This window comes from Equus przewalskii, chromosome 9, assembly GCF_037783145.1.
Source record: "Equus przewalskii isolate Varuska chromosome 9, EquPr2, whole genome shotgun sequence".
NCBI lineage: Eukaryota > Metazoa > Chordata > Mammalia > Perissodactyla > Equidae > Equus > Equus przewalskii.
This window is the reverse complement of record NC_091839.1, coordinates 3,212,794-3,220,317: the sequence shown is the minus strand read 5'-3', so window position 1 is coordinate 3,220,317 and position 7,524 is coordinate 3,212,794. Positions and strand designations below refer to the sequence as shown.

Below are 7,524 nucleotides of genomic sequence, written 5' to 3'. Positions count from 1 at the left end.
ACCTCTTACGATATGATCAGCTTGACTAATACTGATTTGCATAACCTGTGGGAAACTTGATGTCCCCCTCACAGATATCTGGGAAGAGGGTATTTTTATGTTATCATGAGAGCGTCTGGCTCCAACTTTCTCCCTCGGGCTTCCGTGCCGAGACTGGTACCTCTCTCTTGGTCTCTCTTTTGGTGCTAACTTAAGTGTAGAACTCAGTCACTGTCTTTAAGTACTGCTCCCGTGCAAAAGCTTGCAGAATAAAACACAAAACAGAATAAAGTAAATACAGAAAAAGAGATATAGAGGACATTTACATCACAGCGACACAAAGCAGCTGACAAATTTATGAATCACTCTTGTTCTTAAGAGGCTTCCAACCACTACATGTGGCTTGCCTATCTTCTTTATTCTTTGCTCTTTTCTTTCGGGAGCAAACCCCCTTTGTATTAGTCAGGTTAGACTAGGATATGCTGTAATAATGAATAACTTCAAAACATCAGGGACTAACTCAGCAGAAGTCCCCACACACGCACGTCCCTTCAGGATGACCATCCTTTAGCCGTACCTCAGCGGTCCAGGCTTCGCCTTCTCAGCGCGGGGTCTCCCAGTTCTCGAGACGGCTGAGCAGAGCCCTGCAGAACCGTGCACCTGCAAGCAAGCCCTGTGCCCCGAAAGTAGCCATGTCACTCTGCTCCCGACTCATTAGCCTTAACTGGCCGTAAGGCCCACTCACCTCCCAGGGCGCTGAGGGAGGTAGGGGACAGAGGGGTTATTGGGCAGGTGTAACTCTTCCTACCACGTTCCTTTAAAATCTTTCCAACTTCGTAGGCAAAGCAGATAATTTCCCCCTCAATTTAGTTTCCAAAGGCCTTCCCCGGCCCTTAAACAAGTCAACATCTTTCTCTCATCTCTGGCCTCTGTCTGAGATGGGGGAAAAGATGCAGGGGATGCGGTGGGCTTGTTCCTTGCTATTAAGCTAAATCAATTATAATGACCAAATGGGCCAATGGTCGGAAGTTTCCCTTGCAGACTGTAAAGCGCCCCAGTCATAGAAAACGTTTCTGTAGCACACACTGAGTGCCAAGGGCTTCACTGTAATCGATCCTCACAACAGCCTGGCGAGCCAGGCACCATTACGAGCTCCATGCTGCGGATTAGCAAACTGAGGTGTAGAGAAGTTCATTAACTTGCCCAAGGCCATACCGGTAATAAGTGTCAGAGCTGCGATTTCAGTGCAGGCTGCCCGACTCCAGAATCCGTATTCTTGACCACGAGGGTCAGTTGCCTCTTTGCAGAGTTAAGCACTGCAGAAATGTGCCGCCACTCCCTGACAGCGTATGTACTGCAGTTCTAAGGATGGACGCTGTCCAGATTGTTGCAGAAACGCACTCGCATATGAGCCCTACACATAGGGCGCCCTGCTTTTGTCAAGAATGCTTTGGCCACAGAGAAGGGTGCTCTGGGAAGTATGCTGTATGATCAAGATTACAAATGTTCATTGAGATCTGCCTCTTTTCTACCTCGGGCACATGGAGAGAATTACACTGCCTCACCCTTGAAGTTAGGAATGACCATGTGATTCATTCTGGCCAATAAAATGACGTGTCAGTTCTGGGGAAAGTGTTTAAGAGCAGGTGTTTACTTCCACACGCCCTTTTCCTCAGATGGGGAAAGCACGTAATGCTGTGGAGGCGACATCAGAAGGAAGTCGACTGGATGGCTGCACCACTACAGGCAGGATTCCTGTCCCAGTGTCCCCTAGGCCTATGGTGGCATTGCAAGAGCCAGGAATAAAACTTTATTTTAAGTTTCTGAGATTTTGAGCTTTTATGTTACTGAAGCAAAACTCAACTGATCCTGACTGATCTAGGTGGCATTTTGAAATGTGAATCAGGCTGGATTTTGAGATGGGTTGGATAGGATGACGGGGAAATAAGGTGAGGAATTTGTTCTCACTTAGTCAATCTCTTTTCTGGGTGTTAGAAATATAACTCACTTTAAACCTTTTCCTTTTTTCATCTTGGCAGTTGGGTTCAGTTTCTCTGAGTCTCCAAGGTGTGCTCCACACTGCAGCTAGAGGCTTCCAGGGGCAAAGTGAAGGCCAAGCCATGCATCCAGGCTTGTACAGGGGAACTGGAACTCTCACTGTATCCCTCCCTGAATACCTAAGCTTCTGCCTCTTGGGGAGGGCTAAAGACCACGACGGAAAGCTCGTTTCTTGGTTTTCTGCCTTGGGGGCAATATTTCCCAGGTAGTTCATTGAAACTGAAGTTGTCAGTAAAATTTACTCATTCCATTTTTTAGAGCTTTTCCAAGAATGATAACACAGTGCAATCCTGGACCCCTTCCTTACCTCCCATCCTTTACCCAATCTCTCAACAACTGTTTTGCCAGGCACCAGGAATGGTGGGTCCCAAACCTTGGTGACTAGCATTTTCTCAAGCAATTTAACATGCACTTCACGGAAAGGAGAGGGTGAGTCTTAGAACATGTTTAAGATGGCTTCACTTCTGTCTGCACGGCTAGAATCAGATTCAGGGTTCCATTTGTAGTGTTGGGGGAATCGAAAGTCAGCGGGACCATCTGAGAAGATTAGTTGCATTTTCATTGCAAGAGAGGAAAACAAATGACTCTTCTCTGATATTCCGATTGTCTTCCTAGTTACACTCCCCAGGGCTTTCCCTCTCTCTCCCTTTACATTGCCTAGCAATGTCCAGAGTTTATAATGAATTTTGGTTCAAAGCTCATATTCTGAAGCCAAACGGTCTCTCCCCCAATCCCCCTAAGAAAAAGGCCTTCGGAAGAAAGAGCTGAGTTGACACGTGGAATGATTTCTCAGGTTTCAGTCCCAGAGTCATTTCCTTACTCACAAAGCATTTGTTCTTTTAAAGGAACCAATATGTTTGTGTAACTGACGTGAAACAAGCTTGACTCCAAAAAGATTTAGCTTAATATCTGCCTATGCATTCCAGGGGCCGGCCGTCTGTGGGATGTGCGTTAGAGGCCCTGGTGGTGGCACAGCTCGTCACGTATGATATTGGCCACGCAAATGTGACGTGATGCCCATGTACTCTTGAGGGTAATTCGATGTGCCAGCCGGCTCGATGGGCAGAGAAGCTATAAACATAGTTGTCACAAGTGAGAAAGAGCGCTGGGTCGAAGGCAGGCTGGAGAAGCATGCAGCATTGGAACCTGTCTCCGGGCCCTAATGAAAGTGTTAATTAGTGTATTACAGAATTTACGGTGGGAACAGCCTTCACCAGACCCTCCGGTGACATGCTCTCTTTCACCACATCGTTCTCTCGCCCTTGCTTCTGCAGCCTCCTTTCCCAGGCATGGCAAATCCGGGGACATGTGCTACAGGAGAGAGGCTTTTTGGGGGCCTTTGCTAAAAAGCGAAGGCCAACAGGGCACACGGCTGTCTGATGTTTATAGGACTAAGTACACATTCAATCTACATAATCATCAATCTTTCTTTATGTAAAAATTATTAGTAAATAGGGTTTTTAAGCAACTGTTTAGTTTACACATTGGCATCATAGATTAACTTATTTCTAAAACACTTGATTTTATCACTCTGCCTAATGATTTGTCACATGATTTATTGGGTAATATGATAAATCATGTGCAATTTATTGTTTATCCTATAAAGAGCGCAACAATTCATTACACAGCGATGAACCCCACGGCCGCACAGGGAGCCACCTTGTTGGCTCTTGGGCTCGGCGGGGGACGTTCTCCGGGAGTGGGCGGGTCCCCTCCTGTGCCCAGGTTTACAGCGTGGGGCAGTTGGACTGCGCTTAAATTAAATAGTTTTAGAAAATAATGGTGTAGTCATAATCTTATACTCTAGCCATATTTATTTTATATGGAAAAATAAAGTCTAAAGCCTGATGGGTGTTAAAGCTGTGGATTTATTTGTGATAATAAATGTGGCATTCTTTGTTACGGAGGCATTAAACTTAATGGCAATGTTTCATAATACTGCATGGCAGTTGTGTTTCCCTTTCCTGGCTTTATTTCAGGCCAAAGCACCCACTGGAAAGCTCTCTAGAACGTTTCTAGGTGTTCTCTAAGCTCAGAGGACATCTTGGTGCATGAGGCCTGGGTGGCAGGCACAGAGCTGAGGGCAGAGCGAGCTCCAGGGTCCCAAGCAAGGTCCTGACCTCTGACCTTGAGCCTCCTCCTGGGGACACAGGGACCATTTTAAGAGAAGTTCATTTATTAGCAGCCAGGATCAAGAGAGCTGACCACGGCTCTCACCTTGTGGGGAGACACAGCCCTCATGAGGCCTCTCTAGCCCTGGCCTCCTGGCCTCCTGACTTTGTTCTTTGCCGTCCCTTCCTTTCTGGGTGGGTGGTTTTGCTCGCCCGACTTCCAGGCTGCCTTCTCTCAGCAGCAGAACCTGATTCTCTTTCCTTTGCTCTCAGGACAAATGACCTCACCAGCTCACCTGTGGCTCCAGCGTGTGTATGACGGCTTAAACTTCGACAGTCAGAGCAGGACAGTCACTGACCGCTCAGATTGTGTGAGTTTGAGCACAGGACTCGAGCGAGGCCAACCAGAGCGGGCTTTAGTGGAAATGACCGGGGGAAAGTGCACAACAGTAGAAGTGAGCCTGGAACTGCTGGTGGATACTCTGTCCTCCCGAGGACAGAGAAAGTGCTCCCAGGAGTGAAACCAGTGCAGGTGAAGAGGGAGAGACCCAATCCTGTGTTAACTAGTTTATTACATGTTAGTTAGTGTATGAAGTTGACTGAGCCCCTGGATCAGCCCTGTCTCTAAGAAGCTACACCCCAGCACTTTCTTGCCTATGTCTTTTTCATTCAAGACAATTTGACATAGATTTACCAGAAAAAAGTCTCGTTAATATACTAGCTCTCCCATAAGGCTGGATCCATATCTTTTCATCAAGAAAGCTTCGTATGTGGAGACGAGATATTTCATGCCCTGTTTTCCTTTCTCTGTTACCATGATGGCATGCATGCCATGATTCCTTGAGCACAGACTTCAGCAGAGGTGCCCCAGAGCTCTCACCTTACCCAGAATCATTCTCTCTTAACTTGCTTTTTATACTGGGCCCCCATGTCCAATTTCAGTTTAGAAATCAGTTCAGCCATCACGAGGAAGTATGGAGCACATTATCTAGACTCCTGCAGGGAGGGCACAGTACATTGTCCATTGCGTATGGTGTACGGCACATGGTACCAAGCACAACACATCTTTACATGGTAGGCCCTCAATAAACGTGGACTGATTTTTTGATAATTGGAGAAAGTGGAGACAATCTGAGCGTGAATGGCATGTTTATTAAGTGGTGAAGAGGCTGAGCAGGCCTTTAGGAGAGGCTGTGTTTCCTTCCAGAGGAGGTATGGTAGATTAAGGATGGCCGCAGAGTCTTTGCTGCTCCTCCCATTGAAGGCTGGAGTCTAATTTCTCTCCCCTTGAATCTGGCATGGCCTTGGTGAGTTCTTGATCAATAGATCCCAACAGAAAAGATGTTCTGGTTCTTGCATTGGTGGGTCCTGAGAACCTTGTAGCTCCCCACTGGGCCTTTCGTGATGCTTACTCTGGAGGAAGCCAGCCTCTGTGGAAGAAGTCCACATATCCCGAGACCACCATGCCATCACGAAGCACAATCTAGCTGTGTAGGGAGGACACAAGAAGAGAGGCCTGACTCGCTCCTGCTCTTCCAGTCCTTCCCGCCCAGGCCCCACTCACGTGAGCGAAGAAGCCTTTGGATGATTCCAGTCCCAACCATCCTCAGACTGTAACCACGTAAGACACGGCGAGTGAGAACTCTCCATTCAATGCTTAGGAATGGGAAAGAAAATGATAAATTGCTGCTGAGTTTGGAGTTGTCTGCTGTATAGCATTAGACGACCGGAACTGGGAGGTTGTTCCTTTATTACGCACACGACACACGATTCTTGAATCACAGGATCTCGAATGTCCCTTTAACCCTCAAGACACAATGTCCCCACAGAACCTTCGAGTTGATAGCTTCTTTTCCCATTCTGACCCAAATGCTGGTTGGGGGCCTGATGCAATAGAAGGCCCTGGACTGCAAGTGTGCTTTCTCTGCCGCTAGGGAGCTGGGCGTCCTTGGAAAAGCACTTTTCCTCTCCTGCTATAGAGGAGCTCGTGCGTTTCCTCCTCAAGAAGGCCTCCTGCACAATCCCACCCAACCGTCTCTCCGCCCCCAGCCACCTCTCCCTCCTCACCCCGTTCAGTCTTCTGCATAACGCCTGGTGTCGCCTTGACTCTGGCATGGCCTTAGTGATTTGCTTAGTCTCTCACAGAATGTGAACACAATGACAGCAGAGACCTTGGCCAGAGCTTCTAGAACAGTGTCTGGCACAGAGTTCCGTGAATACTGTTGAACATCAGTAAACAGTGCTATAGTGAATGGACAGGATTCCATTCTCCCATCACACTCACTGTATGTAAAGCCACATAGCGTCGCTGGCGCCTTCTGGCTTGGACAGTGTGAGATCTCAGGATCTAAGGACTAAAGTGCTCAGGCCAGGCCAGGAACAGGATGCTGTACAGCATGCCAGGAATTAGAGCGTGAGGGCCATGCTCCCCGCCCTGAAAGCATCTTCTCCTTTGGGACATGCCAACAAGACCTCAGGGGCTCCCCCAAAGCGCTCAGCTAGCCAGATTACGGGTTTGGGGGTGAGTCTTTGACCAGTTCTGGGTTCCCCCACTCCTGGGGAGCCTGCTAGTTTTGGAATGTGTTTATGCCACATCTCTCTTAATACCTCATAAAATACTATTTGCCAATAATGTCACCCTGTAATTACGTTTGCTGAACTCGCTCTGCCTGTGTGTGTGCTTTTTTTTCATTATGTAGCTTCAACCTTTATAATGTTACCAATTGACACCATAATTAGGATAGTTTACTGCAGCACTGATTATGAGGGGCCTCCTTGTCAATCAGCCTCTGTTTGTTGCCGTTTGAGGAGCCATTATTCCTTTCCCTCTAAACCTGAGTGAATTTGTGGGGCACAAGGGTGCAGGGCTGCATGCGTGTGAGAAAGGGGCCCTCCCGGGGCAGACTTACACTTGACCACCCAGCTCTCAAGTGGTCACTTCGCTTCCAGCCTTATGACATATGCCCTTGGCCAGAGCCCCAGGAGGAGGAGGAGCCCCTGAGCGCGGGCGAAGGGTGGGGGTGCTGTGTGCCGCTCCCACATCTCCCCTGGGACCCACAGGGCCTTCGGCAGGTCTCCCAGCCTCTCTGTGGCTCCGTCCCCCACCAGCTCTCCTTCCTGCCCTACCTGCCTCCAGGAGCTTCAAAGAGCTAACAGATGTAAGAGCTTTTGAAATAAGCGCGCCCTATAAATTCAAGGTGTTTGGGAATGGTTTTCTCATAAACCTGCCAACACTATCTTTTTGGAAAAGACAGAAGTCACAAATCCGCTCTCGTTTTAATTTACCCTGGTATTTCCCCAGCAGATGGCTAAAGAGCTGCTCATCATATGTCCTCTGCACCAGCACCTAGAGGCTAGCGCCTAGTCTGTAAACCTC

The 7,524-nt window shown here is 48.2% G+C and overlaps 1 long non-coding RNA gene across 1 annotated transcript; it reads right to left on the bottom strand.

Moving 5' to 3' along the window:
* Window positions 1–5,280: 5,280 nt before the first annotated feature.
* LOC139073699 (uncharacterized) lies at window positions 5,281–6,307 on the bottom strand. Its single transcript, XR_011522682.1, has 2 exons — window positions 6,216–6,307; window positions 5,281–5,635 (listed from the first exon to the last, which is right to left on the bottom strand). It is a non-coding gene; the product is annotated as an uncharacterized lncRNA (long non-coding RNA).
* Between the last annotated feature and the right edge of the window lie 1,217 nt (window positions 6,308–7,524).